The sequence below is a fragment of the Haliotis rubra genome, unplaced genomic scaffold, assembly GCF_003918875.1.
Source record: "Haliotis rubra isolate DU_JTF1 unplaced genomic scaffold, ASM391887v1 Scf59, whole genome shotgun sequence".
NCBI lineage: Eukaryota > Metazoa > Mollusca > Gastropoda > Lepetellida > Haliotidae > Haliotis > Haliotis rubra.
In genome coordinates this window covers 1202467-1227937 of record NW_025767290.1, presented here as the reverse complement: position 1 = coordinate 1227937, position 25471 = coordinate 1202467, and the positions used below count along the sequence as shown (strand labels likewise).

The following is a 25471-nucleotide window of genomic DNA, read 5'->3' as shown; positions in this document are numbered from 1 at the left end:
CGATCTACACAATTGGGATACGATGACAGCGAGCCTAACCACCTGATCCCGTTAGTCGCCTCTTACGACAAGCATTTGTTGCTGAAGACCAATTCTAACCACCATCTTCACGGGTCGGAAACAATACAAGTTAAAAATGTCAGGTTTTCTCTAATTTCAGTCTATCACCGATCGAATAACAACAAACCATTGGGGATCTGAACAAACCGTGGGATATCTGTCACCATTTTCAAAAGTCAAAGGTGATCCTTTGTCGTACAGCGACGTAGCTGAGACTATTAAAACGTTTGGGAACAATGGAGATATAAATAGGGAAACAGTTTAATGACGACAACGGTAGGATCAGTTTCTATATTTGAAATTAATCACTGCCGTGTGGACACAATGCTGCTAGAAGTTGAATGTGTCACATTTAGGATGATTATCATCCTGTACTCTGTCATCCTGGATAATCTCCAGGGTATATCTCCACTATACCCTGGATGCATCTACGGCTCGAGCCGGTGATTTTATTACCTCCACACAAATACGTCGGTGGATGACAGGGTGTAACATTATGGACCTCAAGAAACCTCTATACAGGACCCCCCACGAAAAAACCCAACAACAAAACAAAACAAAACAAAAAACACACCAAAACAACAACAGAAAACCCCAAACAAAACAACAAAAACCAAAAACAACAAAAAACAAACACAAACCGAAAACAACAACAAAACAAAACAAAAAACACACCAAAACAACAACAGAAAACCCCAAACAAAACAACAACAAAAAAACAACAACAAAAAACAAACACAAACCGAAAACAACAAAAACAACAAAAAAAACAAACAACAAACAAAACAAACAGCAACAACAACAAAGAGAACCAAACGCGTAAGCTTTGCTGCAGGTCTTCCTTGTAGATCCCCAGTTATGTCATTCGTTTTCCATTGTTCAGTTTCCCGCTTGCTGTCGCTACGCTCAGCGAAAGAGCGCCGAACACAAATCAAACCAGTGAAAATTATATTCCATATACAATGATTCTGCGAGGGAAAAGCCCATAAAGATCCCTTTTTTTACTTATACACAACGTCTCATCATAGCGTGATCAATATACACACTAGATATACAGGCAACGGTACTGACTAATCCTCAAAATGTCACTGCAGAAATAACGCAATCCACTTATATTTTGCAAATACTGAAGAATTTAATAAAATTAAAACCAATATACAAACATAAACTCCAAAAGCACTTGAATTTAAAGGTATAACACTTTCTGAGTGATTTGTTCACCAGCCTAACAGTTTCATGTCCAGTTATGGAATTCACATACACATTTTCACAGCTCCAGTTAATGTTGCGGCCACTGAGTATTGTTTCATATTTTATCTTTAACATCGGGTATTGATGTTTTTTGTGAGTATTCAACAGATTTATACGCGCTTGGGGCCCGTCTTTTCAGTTTTGTAAAATGCTAAATGGGTTTTGACAAGACTATTTCTCTTCTTTGTTGTTCTTGGTGTAAAATATTTGTTTAATAAATAAACAGCTAATGAAGTTGGAATCTATGAATACACACTGCCATTTAGAGAGTGTCAAATGTAAATGTTATATTTGGGATTTCATTTTGTCAGTAAAGTACAGATTCTAGTACTTTAGTATGGTTGAGTCACATCCGGTATTCGAACCCACACCATCGGAGTCAGGCATCCAATCGCTAGCACACAAAGTCAGCCGTCTAAGCCGCCCAGCCACCGTGGCGTTTATTCGCCAGCACGCCAAATCTACGATCTACGATGGGTTCAAATACCATATGGGTCTGGACCCCAAAAGAATACTTTACTGAGAAAGTGTAATCCGAAATTAACATATGTTACATCTGACAACTTTCTAATTGGCATTGTGTTTTCGTAGCTTTCGGCCGTTAGTCTCAGGAACACATTAGTCTCAGGAACATCTCAGTCTTCAGAACACATTAGTTTCAGGAACACCTTAGTCTTAAGAACACATTATTCTCAGGAACACCTTAGTCTCAAGTTCGTCACGATATGGTAGAAACATTGCCGATGTGACGTTAAATATTAACTCACTCACTTAGTCCCAAGAACACATGACACTCAAGAACTCATAATTCCCAGGAACACCTAAGTCCCAAGAACACATTAATCTAAGGAACACCTTAGTGTTAAAAACACCTTTGTCTCAGGAACACCTTAGTCTCAAGAACACATTAATATCAGGAACACCTTAGGCTCAAGAACACATTAATCTCAAGAGTACATCAGTCTCAGGAACATCTTAGTCTTAAGAACACAGTCCCCTGACACGGAGTGCCGCGATAATGAAACTTGTCCTGAACAAATACAAACACCAAGACGTTCTGGGCCATCAAATAACTGTAATTATTATAACTCATAGTTATGTTAATAATTTTGTAAAAAGAAATCCACGCACAGCAAAAACGTATCACGAAACCTTCACAACTAACAGCACATACATATACACTAACCTGGGCGTTTTGTTTCTCGAATCCCTTGTCCTTCCTGTGTTCAGTGTTGATGTAACAAGCAATCATGTCGGGCAGTGTTGGCCCCGCACACATCCCGGTTTTCACACAGGTGTCTGTACACAATTGGACGCTGGAGGACAGTGCTACCCCTGCAGTCTGCGAAACACCTAGTGACAGTAGCCACACAGTTATAACAGCCCCCATGACATCAGGTAAGGGGGTGGGGATCCTGCTGGACGCTGATGTCTGGTTCCTCTTCTGCTACATAGAAAGCGACACCAACTGTATCTGCCTGGGGTGAACTCACGGCAGTCAGTGTGTTGTCATAAAACTTTGAAACAAATTAAGAGCGTTAACTAAAATCACCTTCAGCATAAGTTGGTATGTTACTTCAATAATTCACAACACTGAAAGCTTTATGATTAGCATTTGACCTGAGACGTCAGGAATGCATAAATTATGCAGACATGTAGTGATTCACTGAGAAAAAGAACATGAAAAACAATAGCTTTCTTTAGCTCCCCGTTTACAAATTTCTTTGCTACATTTAATCTTTTACATGATCATATCTTCCTTTTTTGTGAAGTGAGTGTTTTAAAGCAATAATTTAGCAATACCCCTGGCATGGCGAATTATGGCCAGAACCAGAGATGCACGATGTTAATGATTCGCAACGACGATGCCTGCTTTTATATGAACATTTTGGCGGACAATGCTCATGGGTATATATTTATTGTACCTATCTAGCACTGGCACATCACAAAACAGTTCCCTTGCGTAAGGTATGATTTAATTTTGATGAGGGGCAGTGGTAGCCTTGTGGTTGAAGCGTTCACTCGTAACACCGAAAAGCCTGGTTCGATTCCTCACATGTGTGCAACGTGTGAAGCCCATTTTGGTGAGTAGCTGATTGTCTAGGACACTCTCACACGTTCAACTTAGAACAGTTGAAGAGAAGAAACTGTTGACTGAAGCATGTAGTCGCTTTCGACCACAACGATCCATGACATCGTAGAGGTTTTCTGTGGAGGACTTGTCTGGGGAACGTGCAACACGTCGTTGGCTGCAAGGACGTCCTGTACAATTCGGGCTGTTGGGATCTGGCATTGCCTCGCTGATAAAGACTCCCACGTGATAGATAACTGTGGTAGAAACGGAGGGCCATTTGGACGTATACTGTCCTCAATGTAGCGCTGACGATGACCAGAGGTGTTCTCTCCTGCCAACAAATACCTCCCCACGCCATGGACCCCTCCAGCACACGGCACGACCTCCTGAATACAACATGCCGCCATTTGTTCTCCCCTCCTGGTGTAAACACGTCCTCTATCAGCCCTGAACAGCCAGAACCGTTTCATCAGAGAAGGCGACCTTCTGTCTGTCAAGTCACTGCCAGCGACGTACAGTCTGGGCCAGTCTTCACTGGGCGTAGTTAACCTGGGTTAGTCTGTTCTTGTCTGGTTTCTGTGCGGTCTTTCTGTGACATTGCATCAGGTGAGTTACTGCAACACGGGAACAACCAAGCATTCGAGTTATATGTGGGCAGGGGTGCTCCCATCTGTATTACACCTTGGGCCTGTTCGCGTTGTTCCGGTGTCAGGCGTGGCGTTTCAGCGGTGTTTATGTTTCATAAGTGCGGGTGTTTCACATGCCTTCCGTATCAGTTATATACCCTGATTGCACGTATAGCTTCGGCACCCCGATAAGTGTGTTTCATTCCTGTTTCGCATTTTCTAAAAGAACATGAATAAAGGAACGTGCCATGGACGTGTATCACTTTCTGTATTGAACTTTAAAACCCCCCAAACCTTTTGCCATTTATCTTCTAAAGAGTCCGGGTGGATTTTGTCCTAGGTTGCAATTTTGGGGTGGATTTTGTCCGGGTGGATTTTGTCCTGGATTCCAAAGGTTATTATACTTGTCAGTTTCTATAATTCTTTAACTCGTCATTCACGACAACACCACATTGACACATTTAAAGCAGTACCTCTATTATCTATTCATTATCTGGCCTCAGATATCGTGCTCTTTGACCATCATCCACAGTCAGTTTCCCACGTTTAGGCCCAGTGACATTTTCTTAAGGTATGATCGTATATGTGATCTCTATACACGCCTTCATGATTAATACATACCGACAGACGATATGTGGGTCATTGGTGATGAACTTGATTCATTGTATTAAATAACAGTTGTCCTTTAAACTGACATACCTTTAAATATTTCGCGTGGCCACTCGGTTAGACTATTTTGTTGGATGGTTGTATAATGCGTATTGATTTATATGTCACTTACAAACTAACTGAGAAATAGGTGAGGTGAGGTGAAATTGGGTTTAACGTCGTGCTTGAGAATATTTCGCTCATATGACGACGTGCATGCGTGTGTATGTGTATGTGCGGCTGCTTGTACTAGCCCAGACTTAAGCTGGTTTTATAGTGCTAGCCCACTGAGATACCATGCCGCAGTTAAGCATGAATACCCCACTCAGACACATTATACTGACAGGTCCAGATTCCATTATTTATGATCCGTTAAACAAGCGAGCAAGCAAGCAAGCAAGCAAGCAAACAAATACCTGCTCCTGTTGGGAAGTAAAACGTAGCGCTGAAGTCAAAATGATGTTGGTGGTCACTATGACGCATCACCCGCTGTTAATAAGGGAGCTGGTGGCGGAGAGTAGTTAGATGGGTGTTACTAATGCATATGTTACATGTGCTGTCACAAAGGCATCTGATCCTTTTCACCTTTTTGTAGAAAGAGACATTGATGAAATTCTGATTATAGAATGTCGATAATAATAATATAGTACCGATAAAGGTAGACTGTTCGCATTAAACCAATCATAAGGGATGATTCGAAATGAATACAGTGAAATCCTTTAATAAACCCTGCAATGATTTCAACAAACAATTCCACTACATTAGGGTCCGGCCATTTAAGCATATTCAATAATTCGTGTACCTAGGCGGGATGCATTTAATTATCAACAATGACACTTCCGTAATTCGGACAACCGCATTATGTCAACAATTGATTGACGAATTTCCATCAAATATTTTTTATCTGAAATGTAATTTGTCTTTTTTTCATATTTTAGACGGTACTTTGTCAATTCATATTTCGATTTTACAACTGATGATTTTATGTTTTTGATTTTGCAGTGGTCGACAGAGGTCACCAGGACACCAGAATCAATTTTATTTTGATTTACATTACGTGCAATTTTTTCGGTATCAGGCTAACTGCCCCCCGGACAACTGCACCCTGGCTATCTGCTCCCCGTCCATTGTGCCCCCCGGACAACTAGGCTAATTGCCCCCTAGAGCAAGTGCCCCCCCATCAAAACTAAAAGTGACCCCCTTCCCCCATCTTGATAGGATTTATTAAACTCAATTATTAAAACAATGTGTTGAGTTGTGGTTACGATAACAACTTAAGTAAGATAACAACTTAATTACATTATATCAACAAACAATGCCTTTAGTAATAAACTCATTTTATCTTGGAGAAAGTTAATCTTGGAGAATGTTATACAATTATGTGGCCTTTGTTCGATGGGCTGATGGACACAAGAAATCATTAATTGCTGTGAAAACTTTCACTTCATCTTGAGTCCCATCTTGAAAACTACAGGAAATCATTATAAAAACATTCTTATGACCTTACTGACCAACATACCCCTAATGCACAGATAAATGCTTCTACCACATGTCTCAGAACATTTATCTGAAAAATAAGCTCCAAGTGAATCTGAAGATTGATATGTTGTGTTGTATTACATAGTGTTATAAATTAAACATTTAAAACTATTGCTATTAGTTTTGTCTGTTTTTGATATGATGGGGGCAGTTGTCCGGGGGCACAATGGACGGGGGCAGATAGCCAGGGGCAGTTGTCGGGGGCAGTTGTCCGGGGGCAGTTAGCCTAGACCCATTTTTCAATTGACTGTCGATATGTTAGACCACATACACGTAATTCAGAGTTCTATAATAGAATTGGTTGCATTTTACCGTCCAAACTCTTGAAAGCGTATTTCAAAGGAAAATGTTTGTATCAATTTGAACATGATTTCTCTGGAAATAATGTTTTATTAGCTTGGTCTGCTAGAGTTTCTCAGGCTTTACTGAATACAATTCTGCAGAGAAATACAATCCCAAGATATTTGCAATCCGAAGAAACCTTCAGCTGCCTTCTGTTTGTAACCCACATTTCATATTTTGCTATTTTACCTCCATTCTTGAATACCATTACACTTGTTTTATCTAACGTAATTAAAAGACCCATTTCTTACAATATTCAATCAATCTTTATTCATACTGAAGGCCACAGGCCCATAGTATACAAGAACATAGTAGACAATATCATAGAAAAGAATAATATAGTCACATCACAATATGTCATATCACATCAAATGTATCACATCGTATAACATTGCAATACACATACTTTGTCGTATCACATATTCTTCCAGGATATCTATATTTCCTTGCAGTTATACAACCGCTAAAATAACTACATCGTCAGTAAACAAGAGAACTGGTTAGAACATCTAAAGATACATCCACAACTTCTAGTATCACTTCGTGCTAGTTTATGTGCAAGTTCTTCAGTGTAAATGGTAAATAGAACAGGCGATAAGACACAGCCCTGTCGTACATCCGATAAAGTAATAGAAATATCATGAAAATTCAATGCTTCCCACTCAATTATATTTTAGATAATTTGAAATCAATTGAAGAAATAAAAGAAAATTAAAACACCTGTGCCTACCCAGTCAGGTTTATTCAAAAAGAAAAGTAACGTGTAACAAAAGTAATCTTTAAGATTGATCCAAATACCCCTTGTCGATATACCTCGCCTGCGAAATACAACTAAATACATGTAACTGAAATCGAATCCAGTCCCCAGATATGATTACCAATGTTTCTTTGTCCAGCTTGGTCGACCCAGATTTTTTTCACGAACTTAGAACAGTGTTTCTGTGCTAGATTACACAGTGGATAGATTATGAATGAATGCGTTCTCATAATCTCTGTAGTACATGGGACTGCTGAGAGGCTGAACTAGGTAATCATACTTGTGATAATGGGTGGGAAAGGGTGTGTGTGTTTTAAAATTTGATCCCACGGGAGTGCTTTGATTATCTATATCGGGTACATATGAACTTTGGAAACCGACTTGAAAAGAATAATCAGTGAAGATTTCGTTGGGGGTCTCCTGGTTCTTTTTTCAAAACAGGTAACACCCTTTACATGCACACTTGTATGGATGAAGAACGCGTTTATCGTTTGTAGCGACTTTCCAGAGCTACGTTTTGTTGGGAGCTGGAGTTGAGGATATTGAGGGTTGTTCAAAGCCCTCATTAAGGATGTTTGAGGATGTTTGAGGGTTATTGGGGATTTTTGAGGATTGTCCGAAACCCTTAATATATACCTATTTATATTCAATAACATCTAAATGTACTAGTAGTTTTGTTGTCGAATTCGCACTCTTCGTACATCGAAGGAATTTAAACAACCATTCGCTCGCGCATTGTTTAAGTTAATTGGGAATTCGCTCAATAACAGCGAGTGTCTAACTAGATGATCGATGTGGCTTGGAGCAGACGACAGCCAGGGAGGCGTTTCACTGTTCTCCTATCCGAAAGGGGTCTGGCCATTAATCTACAATTCTTCAAAAGACTATTTAAATCACGACCAACATAGAGGTATACTAGTAGTATGAATTTGACACAATATGAAAACAATTTGTGATATGACGCGCTCAAGTAAACTTTTGCCTATGAACAATACACAGTTGACAATGGCAACAGCCTTGACTGATGAGTGACAACGTGAGTCAAATATAAGGAATGACTCTTTACTGTTAGATGTTTAGTTTAGTTTGGTTGTTGTTTAACGGCGCACTCAGCACTATTCCAGCTATATTGCAGCGGGCTGTAAATAATCGAGTCTGGACCAGACAATCCTGTGATCAACATCACGAGCACCGATCTATGCACTTGGGATACGATGACATGTGTCAACCAAGTAAGCGATCCTGACCACCCGATCCCGTTAGTCGCCTCTTTCGACAAGCATGGGTTGCTGAAGAACAATTCTAACCCGGATCTTCACAGATCGTTAGATATGTAAACTGACATCAATAACGACGTTGACGACATCTGCAGTTGTGTAATAGTGTATAAACTTCTAATCTTCTACATTCAGTTAATGCTTGGCTGTTAAGAACACAGAAACGAACAACATATATAAATATGTGATGTACTGGGAGCATACATTAAAACACGGATGAGAATCTATTCTATCAAGTAGTATTGGCGTGAAGCAACAGTAGAATAATGTAATATAAGTAACTACCAACTATCCATAATGTATGAGACGCCATTTCCGGATATAAGTACTCCATTGAAAGGTAATACAATATTGTCGTGAGAATGAGTACTAATATATGACTGAATATTATCTGTAGTTATGAATGAGAACAAACACGGTGGTAATTAATTTTACGATACAGAACAAAATTATGACCAAAACGTTATGACATGGAGTATTTATCGGACACTATCAACTAGTAAATTCTAAACCAGTATGTGGTCTCAAATGATCAGTGTACCCTACTTACAAGTAGAGGTGTGACGATACAGAAATTTCACGATACGATACGTATCGCGATATCTTGAAACGATACGATTCGATTCGATGCATATCACGATATGCTTTCTTTAGTTATTTTCTTTAAAAACATATATGCTAATAGCAAGAACTTTTGACATAACCGTCAATATCTAATGAAAATTAACAATTTTAAGGTCAACGATACATATCATGATACGAAAAAACTTATCGATATATTTATCGTCAGATAAAGTATCACGATTATCGATACTACGATATATCGTCACAGCTCTACTTACAAGTGTATACCGGTGTAATATGAAAAATGACTGGTCGTTGAATCAGAGTATGGAATATGACGTGTAGAAATAACGTCAAGGATCGAGGAAATGTCGTAATTCTCCACTCGTGCCAGATGGCAAGGACTGAGAGGATAAGGTAGCTTTGACATGATAAGCAGGATGCTGCCTGCGATATGGGCCATGTCAGAGGTAACGGGAAAACTGCTCCACAATGTTGGAGGAACAGCTGATGTAGTAGGAAGAAAACGCTTTTAATCAACTGTCATATTGTCCAAGAAATACATTCACTGTGTTTTAAACTGGGGAAACCAAACAATAAATCATAAGTGAAGAAAACGAAAATAGGTTAAAGGATTCAAGCTGTCACTGTGAGGTCTCGGGTGGAAAGGTAGAATTTGGAGACCATTATCTCACGACAAACAGGGTTGGTGAAGTCCCCACCCAAAGCGTAGGGTGGACGGGAATCTATCCAACTGCGAACAATTGATTTATCCGAAATAACTTGTGTCTTTATCGTGGGGAAAAAGGCGTAAACCAGCTTGAAATCTTTATCCTTTTTACGTATGCTATCCAACATTGTATTATCAAGTAGTAAATGTGGAATTTTAAATACAAAACTTTCTGGGAGAGTTGTGAAGGTTTGAAAAGATGTTAATGCTGGCAAACTGAAACATTCTGGTGCTAATACAGCGACAAATCCTTTTATCCCAGGGATTAGTGTGTGCTAAGGATAAAAGTTGTTTAACAAACGATCATAGTTTCAAATCGCTTATATTGGTTTGTATTACTAGGGGGTAAGCGCAGTAGTTGGAACAGTGAAACAAATGCACGTGCCGTACGTGATGAGGTTAACTTAAACCAACCCCACTTGTTTTCGGTGTTTCATTTAATGTGCTTTCCCCCTTGTAATACAAACCAATATAAGCGATTTGAAACTATGATCGTTTGTTAAACAACTTTTATCCTAAGTTGAATAAAATTCTGAGATTTACGAGGATTCGCAATCTTGATTTCACTTTATATGATTTACGTTTTTGTTTAAAGTGAAATTCATCGGTACGTTTTCACTGCAAACAGACTATAATCAGTACTCAGTAACCTCTAATATTTTTATTGCAATCCATCAAGTTTTGTTGCAAAATAATCTCTGGTGTTAGACCATGAAATAATGAACGTTGTCGATAGCATTCACAATAAAGAAATCGGGGACATTAATAGTTCACATGTAAAACCACGCTGCTTCTACCTTCAGAGGAACTGCCATGCTGTTGATCGATGACGGTTGTGGGAAGAATGACACGTCATGTGTCATTGTTTCTCGAACCGGTCCCGAATAATAACACCGACACTAGCGTATTGGTTGTTATCCGATCAGATTTCGGATTTTCGGTTTCCTTGGATCAAATATGTTCGTCATCATTCGTGTATTTACGTAATCCATTCGTCACTATTCCCGGAATGATACGAGTTGAACACGAACGCATTGATCAGTTTCAATTTGTCGCGGAAAGTCACGAGTTGTCACGATCTTGCGAGATGTGGCACGTTGTTTGGATCACATGACATAGTGTTGCTCCTTCCGCCAGAATGGCCCGCATGTAATATCGCAATATTTATATAATGCAGATTGTATTTCGTCATTTGGTTATCAAACGGGTTTAATAGGCTTGTTCATGTGATATATTTCACGTTAAGCACTCGATCAAATATTTATTGATCTTTATGTCCGTTAGAAGTACCTTGTTACAATCTTTGGAGAGGCATTCCCGTTGGCCAAGAACCACTAGGCTCGGCAAGATTCGGCATTTTCTTCGTTTTCAATCTGAGAACCCATGTCGATATTCATGAGCATGTATTTATATATAGCTATATCTGGTAGTTATAAATTACGATTCATCTTTAAAAACTGCGATGATATATTTCCTTATTTATAGATCATCGACATATGATGTCGTCTCCACTTGGCAACAATGTGTGACACACATTAATATAAATTAATATAAACTGACGTTCAAAAAAAGTACACATATGTTGTTTGACATTATCTGTGGTGTTGTGGCAACATGTACACAGTGTTTGTAACTGTTGACTCGCAAAACGTTGCTGCAAAAAATTCGTTGTTTTAGTGAAAATGATCCCAAGTATAAGATGTGTACTTTTTTGTGTGTGTCCCCAGTCATGATATATCAGGAAACACTACGACACATTACTAAGTCACTTTAACTTTATATTTATGTTGTTTAATGCCGTATAGCAGAAGTCGGTCAGTAACCGAGCGATTGACATAATGAGCGTCAATCCACGCATTAAGGGATACAATAACATCAACGGGCCTGACTACCCGATTCCGCGAGTTGCCTCTTAAGGCAAGAATGGGGTCCTGAAAACCATTTGTAATCCGGTTCTTCACGTGTCTTGCTAGTCTGTCTCACAGTCCCTGAACCACATTATTTTCCCTACTGCCTATCCCCCCCCCCCCCCCCCCCCTGCAATGCTGAAGCCCTAAATGAAGCAAGTCTAGATTTCCCTAGGTTCAATCTCTGGTGTCCCTGTGGCTCCTTTCAATTTATATGGATTTATTTGTTACTATCAAAATTATATATATTCAGAGACTAAGCATTAGTCTAGTGTCCAGCCTTCAGCTGTACGCCCACACCCGTAACCTTAGAATATCTAACGACTCTCCGAGATGGTGTGATTTAACTGCTTTCAATAGTATTTAAGCTATAACACGTGACGCCATGACATGCAATAAAACACCTGATTGGTTCAGCTCTCTGGTGTGCATTCGGATGTACCCACAGACACCGATATGTATTTGGCGAACCTAAAAAGTTAATCTGGGTTACCTGGGATTCGAACCCAATATCCTAAGTTTCGGGACGTCTAAGGGAGACAACCCCCTAGCGGCAGGTCATCGTGACCATTCTGACGAGTGACGAAATGCGTTGTGTACTCAAATGCTTTATCTGTATCGATCTGGAAAGCTGATATCGGATATCGATCTGTGTCTGATTCTCGCGTTGCCATATCAATATATGACTACACAGACAGTTCTTCATAGAGCCCCGTTATGACATTCGCCGACTAACACTGATAATTTCTTTGAAACTACCTTGCAATTATGACATGTTTAATTGATACAAATATTAGACCTCTCCTGTTGATGTCTGAACAAAATAGGCTGGGTCTGCCTCTATGTGGGCTGTTTTGTGTTTGTACTTTCTACACAATTGTACGCGGAGAAAACAATCTGACAAGACAAAAGTTTTATGAACTCTTAGAAACGAAACGACCTTTTGCTTTCACACTCAGGGGCGGTGGGGTAGCCTAGTGGTTAAAACGTCCGCTCGTCACGCCGAAGACCCGGGTTCGAATCCCCACATGGGCACAATGTGTGAAGCCTAATTCTGGTGTCCCCCGCCGTGATATTGCTGGAATATTGCTTAAAGCGGCGTAAAATCATACTCACTCACTCACTCACTCACTTTCACACTCAGAGCACTGATATGATAACTATATCATGTAATACTTACGGAAGGATAATGCCGAGGATTACACTTGGATTCCAAGCTGCACTCAATGCAGCGACTGTAGCAGAATTGTAGCCAAACCCCCACCCCCACACACTCACACATCATTAGCATCAAACTAGGCAGCTGGGATACGATGACATTTTATTTATTTATTTATTATTTATTATAGGATATTTATATAGCGCACATATCCACGCACTAGTGCATGCTCAAGGCGCTGGTATTTTCCCCCTCGATCATTGGATGTCAATCTCAACGGCACATCGCATTATCAATCTCAACTCCCTGGGGAGTATACAACTCTTGCAGCCACTAGGCGCACCGAGTTATTGTGGCTTTCTCATCCTAACGAGATGACATGTGTTGACATGTGTCAACCAAGTCAGCGAGCCTGTTCAAGGGTCCCGCATGGTTTGCTGGAGACCAGTTCTAACTTGAAACGGTTAGTGGAAGGTGGTGTAGCCCATACGGGTGTAGTGTTGTCTCGTCTGTTTCCAGCCTTGTAACGTTTTGATCTGTGCAAGTTCAAGTTTCTCTCTATAGTCTTTTCGCTACCCGTGAAGGTCCGGGTTAGAATATTGATCTTCAGTAACCCATGCTTGTCGTAAGAGGCGACTGACGGGATCGGCTGGTCAGGCTCGCTGACTTGGTTACCACATGTCATCGATCTCAATCGCAGATCGATGCTCATGCTGTTGATCACTGGATTGTCTGGTCCAGACTCGATTATTTACAGACCGCCACCATATAGCTGGAATATTGCTGAGTGCGGCGTATAACTAAACACACTCACTCATTCACTCGCCCTTTTCGCTCGGCAATAGTCTATAAAATACCTCTTTATATGTAATTAGCCATATCGTTTAAAACTATAGAACGTCCGGATCCTGTCTTGGCAGAATTGGTTTCAGAACCATTGTTAGAACCACCCCGCTTGTCTCGAAGCTCGGATAACCCGACGCATATTCCATAGTCCTGGATTTCGAGTTAGTGATGTTAAATTCCCGACTTACTTCAAAACATATAGTAATTTCCAGATAACGGTAGCTTGTATTTTAGAGAAACTAATGAACACAAAACTTTAGGTGTTTCAAGCATTTAGCGTTTGACGCCATTTATTTTCACCAACAGTGCTAAAGAGTACATAAGAAAGGGGGTATGTCCTACACACACTTAACGCTGCAACCTTCTGTTCAATGTAAAATTGCATATTTAAACGCGTATAATGACATTACAAAGGATAAAATAAGCATTCCTTGTAAAGAGTGTCTCCCACTGAAACGTAAAAATAATGGTAAATGGCCGAAGACTAAGCTGACGGTATCTCACCAGAATGCCTCTTGACTGACAAGTTGGAACGTTCAAAGACAATGGGGATAATGGTAAACTAAAGACCATCCAGCAACACAATAGCTCTCAGGTGTCAGATTGTCTGGAAACCCAGACAGTGTAAGACGACCTTAACAAATGAGGCATTATTATGATTCCTTTTGATACGCTGCTGTGATGATTATAGGCACTTGCAGATGTCACAGTCGTGACACATGACTATATTGATAGCTGGGAGTGGACACCTTGAGGAAACTGGAGGCGATGTCGGATTACGTGAACACACGAGAACGCACGAGAGTCCACACGTCCAACGTTGTCACAGTGTCACAGTGTCTCGCAATGTCCGCCGGTACTCTACTAAACCTTGAGGTCAGTGTGACGCCCGGAGACGGCTACTCGCATGATCAATAACATCGACAGCTACGGCTTGGTATGCGAACTGTTTCATCGTAGCCGTTACTCCGATATACTAGTATCCGGCTTCGATATACCTGGATGAATTATACTTGAATGCACAATGAGATTGTCTAAGTGTATTCCTTTAGGCTTTCCTTAAGAAAACACCACAGCAACACGAATTATTTCTAGAAGTCTTTAAAGAGCGCTTGCTGGTCTGGTGGTTTAGTCGTTTGCTTGTCCATCTGAAGACTTGGTCTTCATTTCCAACATGGGTACAATGTGTGAAGTCCATTTCTGGTGTCCTTGTTGTGATATTGTTGGAATACGGCGTAAGAAAACTATACCCCTTCATTCTAGTGTGATGATTTAAAATTGAGCTCCAGTCTTCATGCCACTGTGGCAAGCATTATCGAAACAGTTCCGTGAATAAATATCAAAATATCATCAAGTCATCACCGTCCTTCACTTGAATTCACAAGGAAGTACATGTACGAAAGTTTTTGGAAGCGTTTCCAGGAGAAGCTACGACGACTGTGACACACTACGTCTTGATATGACCTTGCGACAGCCTGGAATCCCGTCCTCTGTGTTGGTGGCCGCTGTGGTTGAAATGGTTCACTGTCTCCACGACTCGCTCCACGGCTCTGAATTTCTCCAGACGGGGAGAGTGCTGTTTCCCCCACCACCATAGCATTAACGTAAGCTTGAATGGTATCCGGATCTGTTGGGGAGTATTCAACGTGGGGTCTGTAGGAAGCACAGAGCTGGGGCTGCCACACATTGAACAACTGAACCAAGGCTTCCTTCGAAGAAGCATCCCTCTTCTCGCATTCTGACTCTGCCTCCACAGGCGGTGATGTCCTAACACCGTTCCTCGACTTGGCACTTCTGCTTGTTTGGCCTCTGGCTTGGGACACTGACCTCGACGTTGTTGCAGTATGTGGACGTGAAGTCGTCGGCGAAGGAGATTTAATAGATCGGTGTGTGTCGTTAAGAATCATTTTGTTCTGCTGAATCCTTCACGTCTGCTGCGATCAAAGCGAACCAAATCACTTCCTGTCGTCTGCTCGCTTTGTCCTCGAGTGACACCTGCGAACTGTAACCGTACAGCAACTTATGGTTAATTCTGCAATACATGTATTATATGTGACCTTCTCTCCCACAGCCAATCCGATTAGTTGAACCGGTTTGTGTAACCTTAAATCCTGCTGACCTTACCACACAATGGTAAGCTTTATGTCCACCGCTCGGCAAGTTTCGGTAAAGCCCGGTTCACTGCCGACGCATTAAGTACAATCGTTAGGATTGTTAGTCTCCTTTGGTCATCAAATCCCTCGCCATAACATGACCGAGTTAGATAGGCTCTTGTAACCTATTCCAGCTCATTGGCTGTACAGAAACACAATCGATACACAACATCGACTGCCGGATGCCAAACTTCAACGTTGTTTGTTTTCATCCATTTCTAGGGGTATTTTATTTGTTCATTACTGGTCACAAAATCACCCGGCAAGACAAAAACATCAGGAACTAACAGATGCCGACAATCACATCATTAGCACTGACTCCAGAAGTCGTAAAACGTAAAATATCTTTCAGCGCGGATAGAATGGTCGACAAATCAACACAATTATTGCGCAAGAGAATCAACATGGAGAAAACAGTTCCACCGTTCTTCCAGGAACCGATTATTGGCACGAAGGGCAGTAAACTTTACATTTATTTGAAGAACACATTTCAATATTGACATACCCGGAAGTTTTATGGCATATTGTTATATGTCAGGATTGGTCAAAGAAAGTTTGCTGTCACCAACATGTACCGTTATATCATAACTGCCTCTATCACCATGGTTACAGTGGTGCCAGGTAAACACAGCTAAGGTAGACATTGAGAATGAAATTCTAGAACTGAGAGCCACATCTCAGTTGTATTCATAGTCACCTTTGGTAACCGATATAATATTTCCGATACTCATTGAGTGAGTGAGTTTTAGTTTTATGACGCTTTTAGCAATATTCCTGCAATATCAAGGTGGGGGACACCAAAAATGGGCTTCACTCATTGTACCAATGTGGAGAATCGAACCTGGGTCTTTGGCGTGACGAGCCCATTACGATTACCCATTACTAGACTTCCCCAACGCCCCTCCTGTCATTGGTGTTATCGATAGTGTTAGCATTAAGTATACATTGTAAGTTAGTATAGTAACATAATGACAGAAGCCTGTGATATATATTACCGTCCGGCGACACCCAGGACAGTCTCATGATGTGAGTGACTAGTCCGGTCGCAGGCTGTGAATCCCCCTGTCCAAGTGATCACTGACACACATGTAATGTTAATCAGCGATTATCCATTTGATCCCATAAACAGGTGTTACCTCTTATCATTGTATTCATAAAGTACTCGGCACTATATGGATTGTATAGCTTAATACAATTCTCAGTACTTATAGAAAGTTTACATACGCTATTCAGCGATGATTATGTATAATCCGAAATAACCTCCCCCACAAGGGCTGGTGAAACAGCTTTTATGCTCTTATGTTTATATCCTCTGAACACGTACAAGTACGTCGTTATGTTGTAGACATAAGGTGAGGTGAGGTGAGGTGGGGTGAAATAGGGTTTAACGTCGTGCTTGAGAATATTTCGCTCATATGACGACGTGCATGCGTGAGTATGTGTATGTGCGGCTGCTTGTACTAGCCCAGACTTAAGCTGGTTTTATAGTGCTAGCTCACTGAGATACCACGCCGCAGTGAAGCACTCAGACACATTATACTGACTCCGAGCCGACCAGTCCTTGTTGTACCCATTAATGCCGAGCGCCAGGCAGGGACCAACAAGTACCATATTTTAACGTGTTTTGGTATGACGCTGTCGGGGATCGAACCCGCGACCTTCCGCTCTAACCACTACACCACGGAGGCGGTCTGTAGACATAAAGATGCACAGGGGTGGCATTGAGTGTGAAGGGTCTGAGGGTGGGAGGGTTGAACAGGGTGTGTAGGATCTGGGGGTTGTAGCGTTGAGTGGTGGGTGAAGGGGTGTAATGTGTGAGGGGTGTACATCTTTGGGGTGTGAAGAAGGGATAGTTTGTGAGTGGGTGTTGGATGAGGGCCGTGTTGTCGGTAAGTGGTGAGGGGTGTTGGGTGAGAGGGTGTTAGGGGTGTAGGCGGTAGGTGATGGGGGAGTAAGGTCGGGGAGGGGGTGGTGTAGCCGTAAGTGGTGAGGGGTGTAGTGGTGAGGGGTGTAGGCTGAAAGGGTGAGAGGGGTGAGGTGTGAGAGTCTTGTAGGTGGTAGGTGGTGTAGGTGGTGTAGGTGGTGGTGAGGGGTGTAGGCTGAAAAGGGTGAGAGGGTGTAGGCTGAAAGGGTGAGAGGGGTGAGAGGGTGAGAGGGTGAGGGTGGGAGGGTGAGAGGGGCGGAGTCTTGTAGGTGGTGAGGGGGTGTAGGTGGTAAGTGGTGAGGGGTGTAGGCTGAAAGGGTGAGAGAGGGTGTAGGCTGAAAGGGTGAGAGGGTGAAAGGGCGAGTCTTGAAGGTGGTGAGGGGGTGTAGGTGGTAAGTGGTGAGGGGTCTAGGTGGTAAGTGGTGAGGGGTGTAGGCTGAAAGGGTGAGAGGGGTGTAGGCTGAAAGGGTGAGAGGGGTGTAGGCTGAAAGGGTGAGAGGGTGAGAAAGTGAGAGGGCGAGTCTTGTAGGTGGTGAGGGGGTGAAGGTGGTAAGTGGTGAGGGGTGTAGGCTGAAAGGGTGAAAGGGGTGTAGGCTGAAAGGGTGAGAGGGTGAGAGGGCGAGTCTTGTAGGTGGTGAGGGGTGTAGGTGGTAAGTGGTGAGGGGTGTAGGCTGAAAGGGTGAGAGGGGTGTAGGCTGAAAAGGGTGAGAGGGGTGTAGGCTGAAAAGGGTGAGAGGGTGAGAGGGCGAGTCTTGTAGGTGGTGAGGGGGTGTAGGTGGTAAGTGGTGAGGGGTGTAGGTGGTAAGTGGTGAGGGGTGTAGGCTGAAAGGGTGAGAGGGGTGTAGGCTGAAAGGGTGAGAGGGGTGTAGGCTGAAAGGGTGAGAGGGGTGTAGGCTGAAGAGAGGGGTGAGGCTGAGGGTGAGGGAGGGCGAGGGCTGTAGGTAGGTGGTGAGGGGTGTAGGTGGTAAGTGGTGAGGGGTGTAGGCTGAAAGGGTGAGAGGGGTGTAGGCTGAAAGGGTGAGAGGGGTGTAGGCTGAAAAGGGTGAGAGGGCGAGTCTTGTAGGTGGTGAGGGGGTGTAGGTGGTAAGTGGTGAGGGGTGTAGGCTGAAAGGGTGAGAGGGGTGTAGGCTGAAAAGGGTGAGAGGGCGAGTCTTGTAGGTGGTGAGGGGTGTAGGTGGTAAGTGGTGAGGGGTGTAGGGTGAGAGGGGTGTAGGCTGAAAAGGGTGAGAGGGTGAGAGGGCGAGTCTTGTAGGTGGTGAGGGGTGTTAACGAGGAAATCTATGATAACAGGAGCACAACCAACTCTACAGAAATGTTAGTTTTCAATACCCAGTGACCACTAAATAAATACATGGGAAATTATACACAGAGATGCCAAAGTCACATCCGGGTCCACGACTACATTATTTACAGACTGCGTTATTTTGGGTACAGGCCCTCCCTGTCAGTTGCATGTTTCATGAACGTCTAATCAATGTGGCCAGTTTTGAACGTGCTAGTCTCACTGTAGAACAACAGCTTGGGGTCAATAAGTAGACCCTGCACACTACGATCTGGATCTGGAACAACAAGGGAGATGTTCTGTTGATCAGCAGCTGTGTGGGCGTTCTCCTTGCCGACTGTGTAGTGAGTGAGTGAGAAGGGAGTGGAGGGGTTAGTGAAAGTTTGAATCCGGCACACTCGACAAGAAGTGCCACAACGTCACACCACAGGTATGTGGTTCCAAGCGCATCGGCGCCCGCCTCGACGTTTTCTCACAGCCGCGAATACAATCTTACATATATTTTCAAATAATTATTTGACGAAAAATATCGAACAGTCCTCATCCCAACCCTAATGAAAAGGTGATGAAAGAAATCTAGACTTGTGGTAACGTAAGCAAGCATCTGTTTCTAGAAGCAACGGACTCTGGTTGCTATTACGTAACCGTCTGTTGTGACGTATCACAGACATTCGTATCATATCAGGACTGCCTCCGTGGTGTAGTGGTTAGAGCGTCCGCCCGGAGAGCGGAAGGTTGCGGGTTCGATCCCCGACCGCGTCATACCAAAAGACGTTAAAATATGGTACTTGTTGGTCCCTGCCTGGCGCTCGGCATTAATGGGTACAACAAGGACTGGTCGGCTCGGAGTCAGTATAATGTGTCTGAGTGGGGTATTCATGCTTCACTGCGGCGTGGTATCTCAGTGGGCTAGCACTATAAAACCAGCTTCAGTCTGGGCTAGTACAAGCAGCCGCACATACACATACACACGCATGCACGTCGTCATATGAGCGAAATATTCTCAAGCACGACGTTAAACCCAATTTCACCTCACCTCACCTCACCTCGCCTCGCCTCGCCTCGCCTCGCCTCGCCTCGCCTCACCTCACCTCACCTCACCTCACCTCATATAACCTCACCTCACCTCACCTCATATCAGGTACGGTCTTGATTGAGTGTTGTTTAGCGCCGCATTCAGCCAACTGTAAGTAGTGGAGTCACTGACATCTTGAACATTGATCCACGCAGCAGGGATATGATGTAATCGACCCGTCCCTGATCCATTTAGTTGCCTCTTACGACAAGCATAGATCCCGTGAAGATCCGGGTTAGAATTGGCCTTCAGCAACCTCATGCTTGTCGTAGGAGCCGACTAACGGGGTCGGGTGGTCAGGCACCCTGACTAGGTCGACACGTATACTCGTCTCAAAATTGCGCTGATCGTTGTTGATGATGATCTCATGATGTTGATCACTGGAATGTCCAGTTCAGACTCGATTATATAGCTGGAATATTGCTGAGAGCGGCGTTAAATAACAAACAAACAAACAAACAAACGACAAACATAGGTTGGGGGCATATTCTAAGCTGTAATTTCAACGTGTTGCTACGGATATGATGCTTTATTGGAATATTAATATTTCCTAAAAAAACAGAAAGACAAAGACTAAGACACCAATCCCACTTCCCAGACAACATGGTATTTCAGAACTATTTCCGTTGCCTGCTTTGAGAAACCATTCTATTCCAGTAACATAAGCCGAGTATTCCGTGATACATTGTTCTGTAATGAGGGGTATCAGACGGTATCGACAAGGCGGCAAGTGGCGAGCTCCGCTATAACCATAGGTCTGACCTGGATGTCATAAAAACACTACATATATGCATGTACAAAACGTAATCACCATCAATAACATCTCATAAACCTCCAATAAGTTAATGCATATGTTACCTCTCTTTTGACTGTAAACTGTATTTTTATATGAAATATGAACTATCCCTTAATAGGTATGTAGCGTGCGATGTTCATTGGCACTGACACAATAAAAACTGACCAGTATATCACTTTTTATTGGCGTTTGAAGAAAAGTCTACATTTCCAGTTATTTTTAAGTCGACACAAATCATGGTTAAGGTGTTTTTTGTATCAATGATGGCATATATTCAAGAACCTCCGACAAACGCGCCCAGAGTCTCTAGGTTACACTACACCAAATCAGAATCTGTATTTTAACATGCACTTTTCGTAGGAAGCCTTCAGTGCTGACTGAATCATCTGACAGCTGTGATTGGTTGATTTTGTGTAAGATATTTGCATGTTTTAAATGTACACCAATCCAGTAATTAAAATTGACCATATTTTTAAACATTTAGTGCTGCCTTTTTTCACACGTGACCACAGGTATTTTCAAGCAGTTAGCATTCTGTGCTGAACTGGGATATGTCTGTTTAGCTTCCGGTACTCGGAAAAGAACAGCTTGAGGTGTTCATATTTTATCATTTCTATTGCTTCTTTACGGCAGGACTATGCACACAAGTACATGTAATAGCTGTTGATAGCTTCGTTAATTTCAAAAACAGTATAACGTTACTTTAGAAGACTTTTGTCGATGGGAAAATGTTTGATTTTGTGTAACCTCCATCAACATCTATTGAAAACAACTCACGTTCTCATGACGTCTGCTACACGCCTACTCAAGTAGGTCACAAACGCTGAATACCAATCGAAGGGCACGTTCAAGATCCGTACCTAACTGGTATGTTTATGCATTTTGGAAGGGATGGTTGTCCGATCTTTTCATTGTTTCAAGGATCACGTTCAGGTAACTTAATCCATAAATGTTTTATCGAAGTCTTATGACATCCGTTCCACAGTCATGGAACACTATGACGGAACCACCTGAAGGCGTTCAGTTTGGAACAAACATGTTTTTTGAGTTTTGTCCGTATTTTGCGCGTTTTCGCACACATTGACACCCGTCAGTCATGTTTAGTAGGGAGCGACTCACTTCCGACCGGTCCAATTAAAATGCACTGATGCTGATTGAGGTCACATTTGAAATATCGGTGATTGAACACCATGGTGTTCAACTTTTGCAGAGTGTTATACAATGAGTTAGTTTGGTTTTACGTCGCTTTTGGCAATATTCCGGCAATATCACAGCGGGGGACACCAGAAATGGGCTTCAGACATTGTACCCATGTGGGGAATTGAGCCCGGGTCTTAGGCGTGACGAGCGATCGCGTTAACCACTAGACTACCTCACCGTCCCGCGTGTTATACAGAGATAACGGAAGTGTGGCATTGTTGTTAAAGAATTCTCTTATCGAATACCGGGTTCTTTTTTTCACAAAGACGCAACACATGTTGTCAGTCTTTGTACTATGTCTTTATTGATTCTGCATTCAGCAGTAGTGGGGGCGGTGGGGTAGCCTAGTGGTTAAAGCGTTGGCTCGTCACGCCGAAGACCCGTTCTCGATTCCCCACGTGAGTACAATGTGTGAAGCCCATTTCTTGTCCCCCGCCCTGATATTGCTGGAATGTTGCTAAAAGCGGCGTAAAACGAAAAAAATACCAAACTCAGCAGTAGTTAAGCTGTATTTTGGGTGATTGTACCATACTAAGTCTAGACCCGACAATCCAGTGATTGGTACTATGTCCAGCGCCGCCGTAATACGATTGACATGGCAAGTCTGACCATCAAATGCATGTAGTGACCTGATCGCTGCGGAGGTGTTATTTGTATTTAAAAAAAAAAAATTCTGTCGTTGTTGTTGACGTGGTATGTTCAGTATTTCACGTCTTCAGTAGAGTTTTGAAATAACAAACTGACAAACCAACACATTTTACGAACGCTTCATTTACTCCCCACAAGTCGAGGCCCTGCCGATGATTATATGATGCTTTGCGGGGATGCGCAGGGTTAGTTCTTGAATGCCGAACTCTAACACGTAAGTCCGAGCAGTTTTTCCCTACGTTTGCTTTGTTGCCTTTATCTCCACCTCGTCTGGAGACGTCAACATGGACAGGGCAGTTATATTCCATAGACTTTTGCCTTTAAGATAGTGACCGTCAAGTGTCTAATTAACGAACTGTGTTTCTATGTGGATGACGTTGCCATGTGCATGATATTGTTGTGTAGATGATGTTGCTATGTTGATGACGATGCTATGTGTATGGTGTTGGGATGTAGATGACGTTGATGTGTACGTCGTCATGGCTCCGTGGGATATAACCTTATCAACAATACTTGGGTGTTGTGTTTCATGTTTTCCCAACGGAAGGTCGCGGGTTCGATCCCCGACCGCGTCATAGCAAAAGACGTTAAAATATGGTACTTGTTGGTCCCTGCCTGGCGCTCGGCATTAATGGGTACATCAAGGACTGGTCGGCTCGGAGTCAGTATAATGTGTCTGAGTGGGGTATTCATGCTTCACTGCTGCATGGTATCTCAGTGGGCTAGCACTATAACACCAGCTTCAGTCTGGGCTAGTACAAGCAGCCGCACATACACATACTCACGCATGCACGTCGTCATATGAGCGCAATACTCTCAAGCACGATGTTAAACCCAATTTCACCTCACCTCACCTCATGTTTTCCCCTTATTTCGCTCGCAACATAACGGTGTTACAACCTACACCAAACCTACTCGCTCTCCCTGTAATAAAGAAGTTGTGCATCTTTATGTTCTTATCCGTTACTGCTCTAACTTCTTAATACCTCTCAAAGATGTTCCGTGTTTGTTTAGAATACGTGAACACTGTATATTTCTTGTAGCATGTATTTTTTTTCATATTTTGACAGGTGTGCCTTCATCATCCGAATATAGCAAGGAGTTTCAGCTGGTTGTGTATGATATCATATTGTTATGTATTTGTATAGAACCATTAATGAAATACATTGCCAAACATTCTATACAAAGATTGTTCAATCAGGGATATAATACATGTAGTCAAGCTCTAATTAAAGATTTCAAAACGTTAGAGGGTAGAGATGGGGATGACTTTTATAAAGTTGACGCATCAGAAAGGAAAATGCTGCTCAATGCAATTCCGATTTAGACTTGTACCACATGTCTCCGTGTTTAAGTGGGCGGTGGGGTAGGCTAGTGGTTAAAGTGTTCTCTCGTCACGTGGATGATCTGGGTTCGATTCCCCACATAGATACAATATGTGCTCTTTTCTGGTGTCTCCCGCCTTGATATTGCTGGAATATTGCTTAAAGCGGCGTAAAACTAAACTCACTCACTCCGTGTTTAAGTTGAACAATTGACTTGCCTTTGCATGTGTTAATGACGAGTCTGACCTACAGGGCAGCATACGCCAACCCCCAATACCTGATATCAACACTGTATGCTAGTAAGTAATGTAGTCGGAATGGTACAATAGACTCTTCTTTCAGTAGAGATATCTCACGAATATAGACATGGGTTCTAGCTCTATCGTATATATGACACCTTACCGTCAATGTGTACATGATGTACTCTCCTGACTAACACCACTTGTTTGACAACGACATTAAAATCTATGTTGAAACTCGCCCATACAGAATAAAGAAGTTATATATCCATAAAAATTGTCCTCATTCTTCATCTCCTCAACTTCTAGAATGCCAGTCAAAGAATAGCCTGACTATCGACCACAACACACAATCTCTACACAGCCAACATCATTGTCCTCGGTACATGTTAAACTGGACTAGTATCTGAGAACAGAGGCTTCAACTTATATATACTCATGGAAACGAATAAAGGAACAGACGAAAGTGCAAGTCTTCCTATACTCATTTCCGGGTTTCTTGCCATGCTTTATATTGCGCTGTGGGTGAAAATCTGGAAATAAATTAAGGAACCCTTGTAATGTTTTCATGTTTTCCCATATTCGCTTCCGTGAGTATGTCTTGCTGTTATAAGGTAACGGAATACAACTTTACATCTGGTTCCGAAACGACAGAGAGAGCATGTATCCTGAACTTTATATATGGTGCAGTATGAAGGGAAATCAATGGGACCTCGACTTTCCATAAGGTAACATGTCACTGTATGAGTGCAGTTATCCTGAACAAGACGCTAAATCCCATTTCAAAACACCTCCGAGACCTATAGGTGGGTGTTATGTTCACAGTCCCGTGATCAAATCGATTACACTTTTCAATCATCGATCACGTTACACAATACATCAACGCACATGCGAGAGCGCACTCCGTCAGTACATAAACATGTTTCCTTAAAACATGTCTGTAATTGAAACCACCCAATTTCCATCACCACGAAATGAAAAGAAATGCTGGCAATCGGCTACAGCTGGCGTTTGACCGCAATGGATGCTGAACAATGCAGGTAACAGCA

At 42.4% G+C, this 25471-nt stretch overlaps 1 long non-coding RNA gene across 1 annotated transcript; it reads right to left on the bottom strand.

The window, feature by feature from the left end:
- Nucleotides 1-1833: 1833 nt before the first annotated feature.
- On the bottom strand, nucleotides 1834-25386 carry LOC124255041. The gene is made up of 3 exons (XR_006892612.1): nucleotides 25377-25386; nucleotides 10678-10684; nucleotides 1834-1917 (listed from the first exon to the last, which is right to left on the bottom strand). It is a non-coding gene; the product is annotated as an uncharacterized LOC124255041 (long non-coding RNA).
- Nucleotides 25387-25471: the final 85 nt, after the last annotated feature.